The 19322-nt window shown below is 37.6% G+C and overlaps 1 long non-coding RNA gene across 3 annotated transcripts in view; it reads left to right on the forward strand.

Moving 5' to 3' along the window:
* Positions 1 to 18796, forward strand: part of LOC125093681 (uncharacterized) — a 28080-nt gene extending 9284 nt beyond the window's left edge. Inside the window, exon 4 of one of the 3 annotated variants that reach the window (XR_007125316.1) lies at positions 18694 to 18796. This is a non-coding gene — a long non-coding RNA (uncharacterized LOC125093681). Of the gene's footprint in view, positions 1 to 1776; positions 2471 to 2602; positions 2753 to 18693 lie in introns of those variants that run through there. The other 2 variants (XR_007125317.1, XR_007125315.1) reach the window with 2 other exon arrangements.
* Positions 18797 to 19322: the final 526 nt, after the last annotated feature.

Genomic DNA, 19322 nt, shown 5'->3' on the forward strand with positions numbered 1-19322 from the left:
AATTTAATTTGATCATTTCATTCTATTTAAAAATCTGGCACATTTTTGGAATTTTAGGGATGTGGTTGATTAATGTTTGATTCCATTCATAAACTAAAGCTCCCTTACACATTTAATACTACACTTAATGAAATTGAATTTTATTTTCTTTCTAAGTTGCTTAGTCACTTGTGAGAGCCTTTCCAGTATTTAAGTAACCATTTTAAAAGGATAAATGTAACCTATAAAAATAACTCTTGGGTTTTCTTAAATTTTCTAAAACTGATGGATTTCAGCATAAAATCTTTGCTATAAATCAGTTTTCTAGCACCATCAATTTAATTTGGAATCACAAGCATGACATGTTTTGTAACGGATTAGATTTTCTCGATTATTTCTAAACTTTACTAAGAAATAGGTTTGACTGGGGCACCTGGGTGGCTCAGTCGTTAAGCGTCTGCCTTTAGCTCAGGTCATGATCCCAGGATCCTGGGATCGAGCCCCACATTGGCTCCCTGCCCTGCAGGAAGCCTGTTTCTCCCTCTCCCACTCCCCCTGCTTGTGTTCCCTCTCTCACTGTGTCTCTCTCTGTCAAATAAATAAATAAATAAATAAAATCTTTAAAAAAAAAAAAAAAGAAATAGGTTTGACTTACTTGACTTATAGGTTTGATTTACTTAAGCATATATGTAAACACACACACACACACACACACACACACACACACATACACACACACAAAATTCTCCAAGTTTAAAGCTACTAATTCTCTTGGAAACAATTATGTCATCCAAATAGTTTTGGGGTTAACATTATAAGCACTTCTGTAGATTACATTTTAAATTAGCTGAAGCTGAATATTAACCAGAGATATCCTCTGGAACATCTGAGCTCTGGAACTACAGATGCCCTTAAAATCTGTCTTAACATCTTTGGCTGTCAGTGAGCCTCAGTCCTCCAGATCTGTTAACTTCATCCTTCTCTTCATATATGGGAGTTTACGTTTGGTCCATTTGATTGGTTTCAGCTAATCTATTCCTGTATTGTTCTACTTTAAATTATTTTCATATTTTTTCCTGATAGAATTAATGTGTATCATTCTTAATCACATTGGATTAAGTTTTATTTCTCTTTCAAGGCTTTTTCTAATTGGTTCCTTTTATTTTATTTTTTTTAAAGATTTTATTTATTTGAGAGAGAGAGAGGCAGAGATAGCAAGAGAGAGTACAAGTGGAGAGGAGAGGTTAGAAGCAGGCTCTCCGCTGAGCGAGGAGCATGGGACTCCATCCCAGGACCCTGAGTTCATGACCTGAGCCGAAGGCATTTGCTTAACCAACTGAGCCACTCAGGCGCCCCTGATTGGTTCCTTTTAGTTTTAAGGCCTAAGTTTACAGTCCAGGAACCTTGAATGAGGGTGGTGCAATTAGAATGGAAGCAAAGGGAGAAATGGAGACATGTCCTAAAAGGAGAATGAGGGTACACATTAAGATAGGGATGGAGTCTTAGAAGAGAAAACACTGAGCAAAGATCCCAGTGGTAAAGTGGAGACAGGTAGTTCCAAATGCTCACTCCATAAGCCTCTGCCCCTACAAATCCCCTGCATTCTTGTGGTTAGATGCTGATATGCTCTCCTACTGACCCCCATGAGAACCCACTATCTAGAATATTTATCTAGACTTAAGTTATGGAAAAGCTGTAACTCCAGAGTTTCTCTTGGGCCTTTTGGTAGCCATAATTTGGCAAGCAAGGACAGATAACTGTTGTTTGAAGCAATGGATTTTTGTTCCTCATCTACAGGCCCCGATCTGTGTTTGGGAAACTGGAGGACGAACATGAGAGCAGTAGTTGGAATGCACTTCAATAATGACAAGTGCCATCTTCTTGCTGAAAGAGGGACTGTGCGAAGATTACTTAATTTAAGAGGGCGTGCTCTCTTCTTCAGCATGAACCTGTTCTGTGTCGTCTCAGAAAATCACTCTTTGTTCTTAGGGTGTATGTGTGGGAGAGAAAAAGACAGATGTGCAAATCTGATACAGTTTTGAATTTGTAAATAAGCAGGAAGAATGACGAGGCATGTTGTTGCCTCGCACCAGTGGAAGGATGCCCTACTGGGCGGGTCCTCGAAGCCCCACTATTCATCCGTCTACAACCCTCCCTGTTTATGTCATTCTGGACTGAGTTATTCAGTATTTGGGAAGTAAGCTACCGAGTCCAATGTATTACACTGGTTCCAAGAGAATGGGGATTTTCTTAAGTAGAAATGGAAGTTGACAATGAAGGTTTAAGCGTTTGTGAGAGAAAAGAAGGGACAGCAGGACAGGGAAGCAAATCTAGAAACTACAGTATTCCCTCAAAGAGCTTCCCTGTGAGTGGATTAAGCTGTTTTGTTTTGTTTTGTTTTCCTTTCCTTTCCCCTTAGACTGTGGAAACATATCTTCATGTTTTATGTTATAAATTTTAAATGTAACTTTGATGTTTGAGATTTGTAGAAAGCTGTTAAAATATAACAAAGATATTTTTACCATATTTGCTTTATCCTTCTCTATTGTTTTTTTTTCTTTAAAAAGATTTTATTTTTGTATTCCTTTTTTTTTATTAACATACAATGTATTATTTGTTTCAGGGGTACACGTCTGTGAATCATCAGTCTTACACATTTCACAGCACTCACCATAGCACATACCCTCCCAAGGGTCCATCACCTGGCCACCTTATCCCTTTTACCCTCCTCCCCTCCGGCAACTCTCAGTTTGTTTCCTGAGATTAAGAGTTTCTTATGGTGTGTCTCCCTCCTCTGGCCCATCTTGTTTCTTTCTTCCAATAGTTTTAGAGTAATTTACTGACATGATACCCCTTTCTCCTAAGTAATTCAGAGTGTGGTTTCTTAAAGTAAGTGTATTCTTTTACGTAACTACAACACAATGATTAAAATCAAGAGTTTGACATTAAAATGATACTGGTCTCTAGTCTCTAGACCTTTTCCATATTGGGACATTGGGGTCCCAGTAATGTTTACTCTCCATAGTGTTACCTTCAGTGGTCATGTTCCTTCTGTCTTCTGTAATCTGGACCAGTTCTTCAGTCTTTGTATTTCATGGATCTTCATGACCTTGACATTTTTGAAGAGTACAAGCCAGTTGTTTTCTGCAGTATCCTTCTGTCTGGATATGTCTGAAGTCTCCTTGTGGTTTTGACAGGATTATTGCAGAAGTGAGGCTGTGTTCTTCTCCATACATCTTATCAGGAGATGCAAGATGTGGGCACCCCAGTACTGTGGATGTTAACTTTGACTCCCTGGTTAAGGTGGAGACTCCCGCATTGCTCCACTGTAAGCTTACTCTTTATCCTTTTGTAATTAGTAGTTATCTGTTGGGGAGACTAGTTTTCCAGTTTTAAAAACATTCTTATCAATTGTGAAGTATAATTCTACTCCACATATTTGGAAAGGAAGTTTTGTTTCTTTTTCTTTTTCTCCCACATCCACTCCTTAGTTGTCCACTCGCCTGCTCTCAGCTGTGCCACTGGGGCTCAGCCTTGCAACTCTGGTCTGAGTCTGTCCACACTGCCTTAGCAGAGTTTGAGGGGTGGAAGAGAGTCCACAATGCCCATCACTTCCTCATCTCTTCAATTCCCAGAACACAGCTGTAAAAATGACATGAAGTGTACTTTGTTAAGAGTTTTGGGAGTTTCTGAAAGGGATTCTGTCAAATGGAAAATAAGAGGATATTCCTGTTTCGCTCTAGGAAAAGTTAAGAGTCTCTTATCTTAAAAGCTTTTAAGAAAGCTTTTTCTGCTGAGTAGTTTTCTGAATACCTTTCTTAGAAAAGACACTGAGGCAATGTGTTCTGTAGACCTAACATATTCCTCCTCTTCTGTTATGTAGGAAGCTCAGTTCCTGCCTGAGATCAAAGTCACTGAACTTAAAAAGTACTACTCCCCTACCTAAAAGTTAATAATAATAGGTTATTATTATTACACATCCAGTAAAGGCTCAGAATTCTTTCACTTTGGGCAAGTCTTTGCAGATAAATTGAATATAAAGCCAGGGAAAATGTGCTCATAATAGAAAAACTCTCAACGTTAGCATAATGAACAGTCACAGTGAAAGGAAACATTTTACTCTGACCTATATGATACCTTGTTGCTTCTGGTTTGCCTTTACAGATTAGATAGTGGGAAAACTCATAGGGTGAAACATAGGTATTTCCTTTTCAATGTCTGTTTCCATAATAGATGAGATAAGATGTTGAGGGAGTGTGTGTATGAGAAATGAGATTCCACTTTCCGTGAGAGGTAATAAAAGGATTAGCATGCTTATTGAAATTTCCATTCTGCCAAAAACCTGCTCCAGTGGATATTTCATTCTAAATAATGGGAGGATCTCACATTCTCTCAATTTCATTTTAGATTGTTTTCTGCCATCGAGAAAGAAATAGGGAGACTTCTGTTTTTGTTTTTGTTTTCTCTTACCACAACACAGTATGTGTTGGAACTACTGGCAATCAGAGCGTTGAAACAGAGAGTGAATTGTTTGGATTGGTTACCTTGAAGAAGCCTAAAGATTTTGGCAGACATTCAAAAGCCAGAGACATTGCACGAGTTAAGGGTAAAATTGATCTGCCTTCCAGCTTTCTGTCCAAATGACTGTCTCCTTCTGTTGCAGCTTTGGCGACTGATCTTTTTTGGAACACTGAGAAGTTTTGAAAGCCCTGACAAATACCCAGTAAAAGCTACCAGCCAAGGTCAAGGAAGCTGCTTCCTTCCTTCCTTCCAGACACAGGCACCTAGGCTGCTGGTGGAGGCATGAAAAGTGCATTTTGGAGCAATGCAGCCTGTTCCCCCTTGAGCTCTGTTCTCTTCTTTCCTCTTAGTACATTCAACTGTCTGAGCTTCTGACTCACAGCAGAGATACTGTTGCTGCCCGAGGGTAGTAGTTATTTGGGCTATCCTGGAATGCCCTTGCACTGAGAAAATTAGAAGCTGGGGAAATCAATGAATTTTCCCACTGTGTGCATTCCCACTAGCTCTTCCTGCCTCTGATTCTGCCATTTTAGAGGGAACAGCCTCCCCACTTTGCAGGCTTCCAGTTTATCTGTGCAATCAGTTGGGGCATTGAATGCATCCGGAAGAGATGCTTCTAGAGCAGGAAGCAGAAAGAAGGATAGAGTGTTTTCTTTTTCTGATCCCTCAGAGAATGAGATATTCCATATAAGTCTATTTTCTGGATAACTGAAACTTCTTCCTTTAACATTAAAATTTGTTTTTAACTTTGAGAAGCACTATAGCCTAGTGGCTAAGCATATAGACTCCGAGGCAGATTAGCTGTGTTTAAATCCTGACTCTACCACTTTCTAGCTTTGTAAATTTCAGGACTGTACTTAACCTCTCTTGCCTCATTTTCTTCCTCCATAAAGTAGGGGCAATAATAGACTCTGTAGAGTTATTTGTTTTGTTTGTTTGTTTGTTTTTAGAGAGAGAAAGCATGTGCTTGCCTGCACCAAGTGGAAAGAGGGGCAGAGAGGGAGAGAGAGGAAAAAGGGAGGGACTCCATGCTGAGCCCAGAGTCCTGACTTGGGGCACAGTTCCACAACCCTGAGATCATGAGCTGAAACCCAGAGAGTCAGATGCTCAACCAATTGAGCTACCCAGGGGCCCCCAAACTCTGTACAGTTACTGTAAGAATTAAAGAGGATTAGATGAATTAATATATGTAAAGCATTAAAACAGTGCTAAATATGTTGAGTCCTAGAAGAGTTATTATTAATTCAACCATTCATATGCAAATCTTGCTAGTAATTGTACCTACCTTCTTGTTTTATTTTATAAAATACATTGAACGTTGAGTACCTGGTGCTTTCCTACCCAGAGAAATTAACATAGTCATGCCTTCAGGTCGTGCTATGATGATGTCGATGGTGAAATGATAGCTAATATTGTATAATGAGCAGGTTTCATGCATGTTGCTGGTAATCCCTACTATAAACCTCTAAGACAAGTACACTTATAAATAGGTTAAGAGGATTTCAGTACTTGCCCAGTTTCACACCACCAGACGTAAAGATCTGAGATGCAAATCTGGAGGCTGAGTGACTTCAGAGCTGGTGCCCTTGGACCCCTCACCACGCTTCCTGGTGCCTTGGCCTTCTTGTCCAGGTGCTGGTGATTCTCAAACTTGGGCATGCATTAGAATTTCCTAAAGGCCTTGTGTTAGAACACTCACTGATTGCTGGGCTCCTTGCCCAAGCTTAGACGCGGTAGTCTTGGCGAGGAGGGTGAGTACTTGGTGCTAGGTTGCTAGGTGCTGTTGATGCTGCTGTTCCAGAGATTACGCTTTGAAAACTGCTATCCTGCATGGAATGATGCCAGACTGTTATTAATTCCCATTATTATTATATTTTTAAAGATTTTTGTTTGAGAAAGATGCAGGGAGAGAGGGAACCCAAGCAGGGGGAGTGGGAGGGGGGAAACAGGCTTCCTGCTGAGCAGGGAGCCCAATGAGGGGCTCCATCCGGAATCCCAGGATCATGACCTGAGCGGAAGGCAGATGCTTAACAACTGAACCACCCAGGTGCCCCTCCCATTATTTTTTTACGGTCCCATTACTGTTAGCTGCCACTTGAAGCTAGCCGTGTGTGCTCTTGCTCTCAAGCCCTATTATATACACATTAAGCTGTTCTAAAACTCTCAGCAGCTCACATCCAGTGGCCTTGAATGTGTGGATTTTATGGCAGCACCTGGCATTGGAGGTTCCTTTTCTCTCACCGCTCAGCTCCCTGGAGCATCTGGTTCATTAACTCTGCTAGGAGCTTGACTGACTTCTTTGCATATTGCTTCTTTTTATTTCACTGTAAGAAAAGTGTTGACGGACGAAGCTCAGTAGATTTAAAATTTCCATCACGTGCCACCTTTCTCTTCTCCACGTCGAGGGCTATTCTCTGATACAGTGTTGCACAGTCAAGCACATTGCAGACTTGGTTTTTTTTTTTTTTTTTTTATTGCAGACTTGGGTTTTTAGCCTCCTCAACTCAGGAGCCTTCTCGCTCCAAGGACCTGGGGATTTTGCGTCTACTTTTTTGTTTTCTCTCTATTTCTTTGAGTCTGATACGGGGTTTGATCCTGGGACCCTGGGATCATGACCTGAGCCAAAGGGAGCTGCTTAATGACTGAACCATCCAGACACCCCTTGTTTTAGCTTCTATCCATATAGTTCTAATCCTGTGTAATCCATGGAATGGTCACAGAATTAGGTGGAGCATGATTTTGTTCTTGGTAGAATTTTTTTTCTCTTTGATAACAAGTAGATCCTTGATCTCCAGGCTGCTTTTCCTGAGCTTAACAGCATAAGAGGTAGGAAGCTCACCAGTCTGGTCTCCTCTGAAGTGGTGGGTTCCTCATGCTGCTGAAGTATCGATAACTTGGAGTGCACTTCTATGAGAAATCGGGTCATAATAGGAAGCAAAGTTGGCTCACTTTTCCCCTGATGGCATGTTTATTTTTTGCATTCCTTTTTTTGGGCTGTTTAGTAGTAAACTGAAGTAAACACAACCTTAGCTGTAGCCCAAGTCCTCATTTTAGACCATACTCTGTGCTCTGGATAATTCATGTTCCCTCATATTTACTTTCACCTGATAAGCCCATATTTCAATTTCTATATTATGAGTTACTTTTAATATAGGCCCTTCTACTTTGCTGTATGGCAGTCAGCTTCCAACCTCCCCCCACCCAACCCATACCCACCTCTGGACCTCATGCTGAAAGGAAAAAGGAATATTTATTTTCTTAAGCCCCTATAAATTGAGATTTCCATTACTTTTAACTAAATACATTCCTTAATTGATTTTTCTCATATAATCAGAATTCTGTAAGGTAGGGCTCTTCTAGAGTTGGTTAATTCAGGGGCTCAAAAAGTCATCAGAAGCCAAGGACCTTTCCATCCTTTCTATCCTTCCATTCTCCTCATGACAGCAGATTACCTCATGGTTGCTTCATGACTGCAGCAGCGCCAGACATCACACACTTTCATATCAATATTAAGAGGAAGGGAAAAAAGAAATCTATCTTGGGTCTCTTTTTAGGAAAAGGAAAACATTTCCCCAAAGTCCCTCAGCAGACTTCTCCCTGTGTCTCACTGGGTCCCATGCTATACGAAACAAAACGTTTGTCAAGAGGGATAAAACATCTATGACTGGTTCCAGTCAGTCTAGAGTCACCTGCTGGGGAGGGTGGTGGGCCCTGTCTTCCCTGAAGAAAATAGCTACATGGAGAGCAACTAATAAAATCAAGGTTCTGTTAGAAAGAGAAGAGGAGTTGCTGGTATAGCAACTGACAATGTCTACCACTGAAGTAGGATTGGTCTCTTTGGCCTGAGTCACATTCATGGATTCTTGGACTGCTTAGGGATTCTTAGTGGTCCTTAGGGAGATTTTGGATATTCTGATATACAGGAACCAAAATTAGTTTTTATTTGGACAAGATAATTTAATCGGGAAACGAATATTATATAAGCATAAGAATAATAGAGGATGATGAACTTCCCCCTAAGAGAGATAAATGTGTAGTTTAAAAAGGAATTTTGTTTTTATCTTTAAATATTTTATTTACTTATTTGAGAGAGAGAGTGCTAGAGACCACGAGAGGGGAGAAGGTCAAGAGGGAGAAGCAGACTCCCCAAGGGGCTGGGAGCCCAATTCAGGACTCGATCTCCGGACTCTGGGATCACGACCTGAGCTGAAGGCAGTGGCTTAACCAACTGAGCCTCCCAGGTGCCCCATGGAATTTTGTTTTTACTTTTTTAATTTTAATTTTTGTTTTTGTTTTTAAAATAATATTAAAGATATGCTATGAGACAGCCCATACAGAGTACTTACTTTCACCTTGCCTTTGAATAACTTGAGCTCTTTGGAGAATAAGTCCATTCTAAGGCAGGTGCAAATATCTGAAAATATCTGAAAATGAGAAGCTAAGAATGAAAGTAGGCTAGTGTGACTTCCTAGTTATTATTTATTTTTGAGGTGAAGGTTTGAGATGATTCTTAATTTTGCAGATGCTGTTCAGTCCTCAGAGAGCAGGAGCTCACAAGCTTTAGGGGTTTGTTTTGATGAGTGGAATCTGGCAACCTCAAAACCATAAGGGCTGGCCAGCTTAAAAAAAAGCAGAGAGGGACCCTGCAGTGTTGTGATTAGAAGATAACTTTTACAAAATATTTACACATGAGTAGAACTAGGTAAATAGAACATGAATAAATCAGACCTATCAGAGCAAAATTACAAACCAGACAATAATAAATGATATACGTTTATTTTGGAGACATCAACTGGAAAAAAATAGGCATGGTCCATCCAGCTATCACTCAAGACAGAATTAACAATAATTAATTTTTGCCTTATAAAGAGATGATTTTTTCCATCGTTACTGGCTTGTGGTAGCAGTCTGTGTAACTTCCTTCAAGAGCTCCATTGGCATATTCAGTATAAGATGTGTCCTTTCCCATTCCTATGTGCCTATAGAACTTAGGAATGCTTTGTCCTTTCCAAAACTCATTTTCTTATTTTTCAGTTCTTGTCAGATGGCCAGGCAGCTACAAAATGATTTAATATTCTACAACAGCACAACTCTTAAAGGGATATTTACCTATTTTTTGCTTCACATTTTATAATTTCATTTTATAAATTTTAGTATGAGCTTGTAATTTTAATCCATAACAGTGAAAGAGCAAATCAGATTTGATTTTGTCACAGAGTATTTGGGCAGGATAAGGTCCTTTTGTTTGCCCCATTTATAGATTAACCACAGTTACTTTAAGTATCTAAGGCCTTCTATGAGGCACCCTACTCCCTGACAACCTGATGGCAGGACATCCTAATTCTTTTCTAATCCTATATATATATCTACATACACACATATAATCCTAAATATGTATATATATATACACCCATGTATATATACATGTGTGTGTATATATATGACTGTGTGTGTGTGTGTGTGTGTGTGTGTGTGTGTGTGTGACTTAGGGCAAGATACGTAGTCTCTCTGTGTCTCAGTTTCCTTACCTATAAAATGGGAGCTAACAATATTATTTATCTCTCACAGTAGTTATGAAGATTAGATTAGTTAATGTTTGTGAAATCCTTAGAAGGTAAACACTAGGTACTATTATCCCAATAATTATTTAGAAAACATATTAAAAACACAGTTCTCCAATACTGGCAAAGCTATTAGATGGCTGGCGTCTGCCAAAGATCTTTATGTAGAAAATATAGAACATTAAAAAATATTTTATATTAGATATTTTATATAGGTTAAATGTAAGACCTGAAAATGGAGAAATGTTATGTTCGTAGATTCCAAGATTCCCATATCATAATGAGGTAAAATCCCCTAAATAAAATTATAAATTAATTCATTTTCAGGCAAAATACTAATTAGGTTTGTTTTTCTATTTTTTTTTTTTTTTTTATGAAATCTGATGAACTGATCCAAAAACTTACTGGAGTAGTAAAGATGCAGGAATAACCAAGATGAAGAACAAAACTGGAGGAATTGCCTTACTAGGTGTCACTATTCCTCATAAAGCTATAGTAATTAAGCAGTGTGCTATTGGCCAGCGATAAACTAAAAGGCTAGTGGTATAGAAAAGGGAATTTAGGAGACACTAACAAAAATAGAAAATTACATCTAAAATATGTAGAGGCGCCGGACTGGCCCAGTCAGAAGACCAGGTGACTCTTGATCTCAAGGTCGTGAGTTCAAGCTTCATGTTGAGTGTAGAGGCTACTTAAATAAATAAATATTAAAAAATAAAAAATTTTAAAAATGACATTACAAATCAATGCATGAAGGATAAATAAACAATTGGCTATCTGTATTTACAAATTAAAATATTTCTGTACTCAAACTCTGTAAGAAAGAGTAAAGGTAAATAGAAGATCTAGATATAAGTGTTTGCAGAAAGAACTGAAAGTGTATAGCTCAAGGTCATGATAATGAGATGGAGTGTGGGCAGGAGAGTAAAATGGAACTGGAAAAGTTAAAGTGGACTTTGGTTATGTCCGGGTGGATTTCTTTTTCTAAAGGCTGGGTCACATCCATGGATAGCTGGAGCATGGATGCTTGCTACCTTAGTCATTGTATTTTTGTGTTTTGAAAATTTCACAAGATCAAAATGTAAAAAAAGAAAATGACAGCTCTGCAATTAATGAAGATGTTTTATTTTTAGGACTGAATTTTTTTAGGACACGCACACAAAAAGATTTAGAGTACCCTACACATATCATGTCAACATTTATATCAGAAAAGACTGGGCCACCATGGTGGGATCTATAAGTAGACAGAGCAGAGGATCTGGACTGGGGTCAAAATAGAAGCATTGGTCTTGTTAAAGGAATTCATGCAAATGCTATCATCAAATTGTATGCTTTCATTTATTCAATCTATTGAACACATATTTATTGAGTACCTAACATATCTTAGACCCTAGGCTAAGCCCTGAGGATTCAACAGTACAGGATAAGAGCCTTGCTCTGAAGATTAATCTCTAGTGGGAAAGGCATTCTTTAAAATAAAGATTATTTAGATCCATATATCATAACAAAATTTGATCTTGCTACAAAAGAAAACTCGTTATACTTGTGTGTGATTTAGTATTTTCTATATTGATCGTCAAATTAATTGAAGAAAACACTTTATATTTGAAATTAGTTCTTTGGCAGTTATCAATTTATTGCCTCTAATCTCCAGTTGCACCCATCATAATCCTGTATACAATTGTGAGTAAAAGGTGCTGCATGTTTTCTGAGATGGGTTGTGACTAGCGTAAAAGGAGGACAATCATTTTCCCAGTACTTTGTTCTAGAGTTAAAACAAAGTCTCTGTAGTAGATTGAAAAATGGCCCCCCAAAGATATCTAGGTCCTAATCCCTAGAACCTGAGAATGTAATCTTATTTGGAAATAGGCTCTTTGCAGATGTAATCAAATTAAACTGAGATTATCCCTGATTGGAGTGGGCCCTAAATACAGTTTGGCTGGTATCCCTATAAGAAAAGGGACATTTACACAGGAATTTCTCTAAACTCTCAGAAACTACACAACACGTGCTGTTTAACAACACACTCCTAGGAAGTCTCAGAGGAAATGACAAAAGTGTATTGAACTAAATGCAAGTGAAGTTGCAGTATATAAATATGTGGGGGGCATGGCTACTTTAGGGAGATTTATAGCACTGATCGCACACTTTAGAAGTGAGGAAAAAATCTCAATAAGCTAAAGTCCCACCTAAAGAACCTAGAAAAAGAAGAGCAAAATAAACCCAAATCAAACAGAAGGAAGGAAACAATATGAGATGTAATTAGTAGACCAAGATGGGCACCTGGGTGGATCAGCAGTTCATGATCTCAGGGTTGTGAGATTTAGCCCTGAGTGGGGCTCTGCGCCGGACATAGAGCTTGTTTAAGATTCTCTCTCTTCCTCTCCCTCTACCCCTCCCACCCCCCCATACCCCTGTACTCTCGCTAAAAAAAAAAAAAAAAAAAAAAAAAAAAACCAGAAAGACAAGTAGAGAAAATCAATGAAACAAAGAGCTTGAGCTTTGAAAAAGATCAATAAGATTGATAACCCTCCAGCAAGACTCAAAGTTAAAAGGAGGGGACACAACCAATATCAGGAAGGAAGAGAATATCACTACAGACCAGGCAGATATCAAAATGACAATAGACTACTCTAAACAATTGTACACACGTACATTTGACAACTTAGATGAAATGGACCAATTCTCAAAAAACACAAACCACCACACTCATCCAATGTGAAATAATTTGAATAGTCCTATTACTATTAAATAAATTGAATTTATAATGAAAAACATTCCCCCCAAAGAAAACTTGAAACCCAGATGGTTGCACCAGAGAATTCCACTGACCCTTTAAAGAAGAATTAATACTAATTTTATATAATCTCTTCTAGAAAGTAGAAGAGAGGGAGCACTTCTCAATTCATTTTGAAGCTGGTATTACCCTGATACCAAAATTAGGCAAAGACCAAACAAAGAAAGGAAATCATATACAATATTCCTCATGTATATAGATATAGAAATCCTTCATAAAATATTAACCAGTAGAATTCATCAATATATAAAGAGAATTACATTCCACAATCAAGTGGCATTTATTCCAGGATATAACCAATGAATTTTTTTAAGGATTTGAAAATAGAATAATTTCAAGCTAAATATGAAAAGTTTTATATTTATGGAAAGTTTTTGTATTTATTTCCTTTCTTTAAGCACAGAATGTGTTCAATAATGCCATAAAATACTCCATGCTGTTTATTGTGTGAGCCGCACGCACCCAGGAATATAATTTATGGTATTGATTCTGTTTTCTTTTCCTCATTATAAGATTTCACCTAAGAAAAACTTAATAGCATTTTTTGTGTGATTTTTTTTTTCAAAAATAGCATTTATAAAAGAAATATAACTACATTATTTTCAAAAGGAAAACGTAAAATCACTGCATTGCTTTGTTAGTGGTATGTACATATTGGCTTTTTAAAAGATAATTTCTTAGTAGCTGATTACACTTAAAAATATAGCTTTAGTCAAATCATTGACTCCACTGAACACCAAGTAATCAAACTTTGCCAGTTTTAGAAGGCCATTAAATCAAAGCAGTCTTTTTCCTCCTTCCTCTTTGAAATAAGTTATAAAAATGGAAGGACATACAATGTACTTTGGCTAATGTGAAATTAATAAATCACTAGAAAATTATTTTTAATATTCTGCAGAGAGTCTTATTGTAACAAGATCAAAGCAGCTTCATGGCTTCTTAGCTTGTAATGGCCCAGTACCACGTATCGACTTTATTTTTCTATGTTTCTGTAAAGACTTTATTTCTAGAAGTTTCTCTATTCCTTGTGGTGAGGGTATTTACCTAGAATACATCCCAATGAATTAACCAGATAAAGACACAGTTTACACAGCTGAATATTATCAATTTCTCAGTGGTAGAAAGCATCAATGAAAATAGAATAACTAAATCAAGAATGACAGAAGTGACAATGAAAAACAAATTAAAAATTACATATATCAAGGCCAGGGTTACTCATTGTAAATTTTTTCTGGATTTGAGTACAGTACTGGTAGGCAAGAACACATAATAGTTTAATGTGTTTAATATTCTTTTGTATAAAATTATTGGCATTCATAGTCATAGGACTACTGTAGTTTTTATTTTTATGAAGGCCAAGTAGCAAGCACACTTGCGACATGAAAGATTTGTATTTACTTCCCTTTACCTAAAAGCAGCCCTCTGCACAGAGCTTATTAATATATCCTCAACTGATATATAAATGATCAAACTAATCTTGATTTACCAACTAAATAGAATATGAGATCTCAACAAGCAAAATTTACTAATTTTTACATTGGGCTTTATATACTTCTACCCTGCTTCTGAAAGATACAAAGAGGAAATTACAGCTTTTGTGGTTTCTTTAGGCTTTAGTATAATCTAGTTGGTCCTAAACTGCTGATCAGGAAGTAAACTTTAAGATTTGTTTTGTGTTGGTTTACCTGTGGCTACCTTGTAAGAAGAACATGCTTTTTTATTCATATTTATACTTTCAGATGTTGATCCATCCCCTTCCTTCCTTGATTTGGTCTTTTCATTTAAAAAGGTATCTTTCATGATGATGGTTGCGTTGTTAGACTCCTGCATTCATTTGCTCCTTTGTCTTATTATAGACTTTTTCCAGAAAATGACATTATGAGATTCCTGGCAAATGATTGGATTGGCAAGTTAATTCAGGCAAATATGAAAATATATGTCAATTGCAAATTGGAAAAATTCAATGGATATAATGACACCAAATAGTAAGGGTGTGGGGAAGATGAAATCATGTCCATTTTGGTTGAAGTATAAGTTGGTTTGATGACCTTGGAGAGCAATTTGGGAATATTTTATAAAGTTGAAGATGCATCTACCTTGCCAAGATACTTCTCTACCCTAGAACAACCCAGGCACTTGTACAAAGGGAGATTCTTTGAGCAAGTTTGTAATATAGGAAACAATCCACTTAGCAGTGAATAAACACATAAACCATGGATTATTCAAACAATTAGTATGCAAGATTTATAATGAATGGTCCAGGCCTACATGATTAAAGAGTTAATTTCAAAAATTCAAAGGTGAGTAAAAAAAAAAAAATCAGTTGTAAAGGATACTTAAAGTATAATTTATATAAAATTTAGAAATAGTACTATTTATGGATTCTACATACCTAATAAAAGTAGAAAAACATCATGAAAATAATACACACCAACATTAGGATAGTGGTTACTGCTGGGGAAGAAAATGGCAGATTGAGGGTATAAAGGTACCTATAACATTTCATTTTTAGAAAGCAAAGTGAGAGAACTGAAATAAAGAAAGCAAACTACTAACATATGTTAAACTTGGTATTTAACTTGGTATTTTAGCATTGTTTCACTCATAGATGTCTTTCACATTGTCTTTTGAACTCTTATGTTTAAGTGGTTTCATAGTCATAAAGAAAAATAATTTCAAATTCCCCACTGTAAAGGGCTGACTTCAACCAGGTGAATGTGCTTCCATAGAAGTATCATCAAAGTATGGGAATTAAAGAGGTTTTCTCTTAAACTGGCCAAGGAAGTAGCAAGAGGAATAATTTGTCAAGGAATGACTTTTGAAAGTAGACCAAGATACATTGTTATTTTCGTGGGAAATTATTCTGATACAGTCCTCTTTTAAAAGATCTTGAGGAGGGGGGGTCCCTGGGTGGCTCAGTCGTTAAGCACCTGCCTTCAGCTCAGGTCATGATCCCAGGGTCCCTGGGATAGAGCCCCAAGTCAAGCTCCCTGATGGGCAGGGAGCCTGCTTCTCCTTCTCCCTTTCCTCCTGCTTATGCTTCCTCTCCCTCCTCTCTCATGGTCTCTCTCTCTGTCAAATAAATAAGTAAATAAATAAATAAAATCTTTAAAAAAAAATCTTGAGGGCTTAACTTCTCCAGTGCCTATATTTTCTTAGTAATAAAAAATAATGGTGGGACGCCTGGGTGGCTCAGTCAGTTAAGCCACTGCCTTCAGCTCAGGTCATGATCCCAGGATCCTGGGATCGAGTTCCACATTGGACAAGGAGCCTGTTTCTCTCTCTGCCTCTGCCTGCTTGTGCACTTGTTCTTGCTTGCTCTCTCTTTCTCTCTGACAAATAAATAAATAAAAATCTTAAAAAAAATAATATTGCATAACATTTAATAAGCATTTACTATATTCAGATTCTGCTAAATTATTTTATCATCAAATTCTCACAGGGTCTCTGTGATGCAGGTATTATTATAAACCACTTTGAAAGATGGACTAAATATTTTCTCTATTCACAAAGCAAAGCTAGTGCCTTACTAGCAAGAGTAACCGTTAGAATCATTTACTTGGTGAGAAAAACAAGTTAATAAGTAAATTAATGAAATATTTAAGGTAGTGGAGATGGTCCTTCCAGCATCACTCCACTCTCATTTTATAGTGGACTGCCCCATCAGTTGCTAGTGATAATTAACCTTAGGAAGAGTAAACTTATGTACTACTAACTTTAACAGACTCAGGCCATCCCTTTTTTTTTTTTTTTTAAGATTTTATTTATTTGTCAGAGAGAAAGGGAGAGAGAGCGAGCACAGGCAGACAGAAAGGCAGGCAGAGGCAGAGGGAGAAGCAGGTTCCCCGCCGAGCAAGGAGCCCGATATGGGACTCGATCCCAGGACGCTAGGATCATGACCTGAGCCGAAGGCAGCTGCTTAACCAACTGAGCCAGCCCAGCCGTCCCAGGCCATCCCTTTTGAATATTCTATTTAACGGTCTTTTTATTTCATTGTTAGTACCTCAAAAACTAATTTATTGAATATGTAAACATGAGTTTATACTAACAGGCATCTGTCTGAATGGAAAAGACATGCCTATGTCTAAATTTTCTTCCAGCTCAAAAAATTTTGTGTGGGGGCACCTGGGTGGCTCAGTGGGTTAAAGCCTCTGCCTTCCGCTCAGGTCATGATCTCAAGGTCCTGGGATCGAGCTCCGCATCGGGCTCTCTGCTCAGTGGAGAGCCTGCTTCCTCCTCTCTCTCTCTCTCTCTCTCTCTGCCGGCCTCTGCCTACATGTGATCTCTGTCTGTCAAATAAATAAATAAAATCTTTAAAAAAAAATTTTGTGTGTGTATAGTTAGATTGATTAGATACTAATTCTACTTTTGAGAAATAATAATCGTTTTATTAAGAAATAGAAATTGCTCATTTGCACATTTAAAAGAGTTTCAAATTGAGAAACAGTAGGTAGAGTTTTTATATATTAAAATCAAAGCAGGAAAAAATGCCCCAAATATTATTCAAGTGTATTTATTTCTCTCAGAAATAGGGAAAAGCTGAGGACGGGATCAGATATGGGATCGGACTGTAGAAGCTTAGTTTCTGAAGTTATTTGAGAAGGAGGCTAATTTTTATTTTAGAATTAATTATAGTTGAATTTATTGAGCCATCAAATGCTCTAATAAGCACCTGTTGTTTTTCAAGGACTGAACTATCTTCTTTACAAGTAGGATTTCATTTAGCCCTAGCAACATTGTATGCTCATTTTGCAAATGAGAAAACAAGATATGGGAAGGTAGGTAAAAAGCTCAGGGTTTGCATAGCTTGAGAATGGCAGAGTCATGATTCAACCTGGAGTAGAATTTGAATCCACATTATCATTTCTCAGCTTTTCCACCTCCTTCAAGCTGTTAAGGGGGACTCAATGTAAAAACCTCCGTAATTAGTTTTAGGACAAGCAGGTGAATCTGAGTTCTGAAACCTGCAACACCTTTTTATGGCAGACTGAGCACATACTTATTATTATTATTTTTTTTTAATTTTTTATTTTTTTTTAAAGATTTTATTTATTTATTTGACAGAGAGAGAGATCACAAGTAGACAGAGAGGCAGGCAGAGAGAGAGGAAGGGAAGCAGGCTCCCTGCTGAGCAGAGAGCCCGATGCGGGACTCGATCCCAGGACCCTGAGATCATGACCTGAGCCGAAGGCAGCGGCTTAACCCACTGAGCCACCCAGGCGCCCGCACATACTTATTATTATTATTATTATTATTTTCAATGAGAAGCAGTTACAGTTAAGGATATTAACCTAAAAGACCTCAATAAAGATCAGGGTAGAGTTTAACAGAAAAATAAATTTTGTTCTCTTTGGAAGACATGCTAAGGAACTACGAATGGCTTTTCTTTTTATCCATGAAAAGATTAGAAGTAAAGTATTCTGGATTATTTTGCAGGCAGAGAAACTAAAAGAATGCAAGACAGAGAAGCAGGATTCCAAATGTTATATATTGCTTAGTATTACAAAAGCAATACATGCATGTGGTAGAAAACAAGAAAATATTGACAAAGAAAAGAAAAAGTTAAAAATCTATAACTATCACTGAATGATAAATACCATCATTACCTTGGTGTATACAACTGTCTATTCTTTAAAAATCAAGTCATGCTGTTCAACCTGTTTTGTTACCTGATTATAGCTTTTTTAAAGGTTAAAAGCATTTATTTTCATTCCTTAGGGCATAAAAAGGGCATAGAAATGTCAATACAGTAAATATATACCCCTGAGGGTTTTGACTACCTTTCCATAAAACGTATTTTAACAGAGTATTATTTTCTTCTGTTCTCTATTCAAGGTGGTTCATGACAATTGTGATCTAGCTCTCAAGACCAGCTACTGGGTGAATGTCAGGACCCTCATGAACTGAACAGGCCTCTGTGTCAACCATATGATTCTTCTTCCAGGTTAGAAGGCTAATCCAGAGCCAAAGTTGAAACAGACATAACCGTCATTTGTGAAAGTAAAAGAGATCCTACAGAATGAGTGTTTATCTTACACACAGGGAAAGTGAGGACTCCCGAATATATCCAAGGCCATACAGCTGGGTGTTGCTGAGAACCCCTAACTGAAATCCAGCTGTGCTAACTCAGTCTATGGCTCCGATGTCCAATGCATATTGTCTCTCACTCAGGATTCCGTCTCATGAGATTACAGAATAGAGCTCTGTGTTCTAGCTCTATTTGGGGCAATGTTTCCAAGCTCCATACTCAGGGCCCTGCATAAAGAGGGCCTTGGAAACATCTCCACTATTAAGAAATTCCATGAAGCTTAGTAATTGTTCCCATTACCCTTTAAAAATCCTTTCTACCAATGGAAGAACAGAATGTCCATTCATTGATCTTGGGATTTAAAACAGCCATTGGAAAGATTTTTAATTTGGTTTTCAAAGTCCCGTTACTGGGCTATGAGGCGGGGTGGAAGTTT

The sequence above is a fragment of the Lutra lutra genome, chromosome 2 (genome assembly GCF_902655055.1).
Source record: "Lutra lutra chromosome 2, mLutLut1.2, whole genome shotgun sequence".
Classification (NCBI taxonomy): Eukaryota; Metazoa; Chordata; class Mammalia; order Carnivora; family Mustelidae; genus Lutra; species Lutra lutra.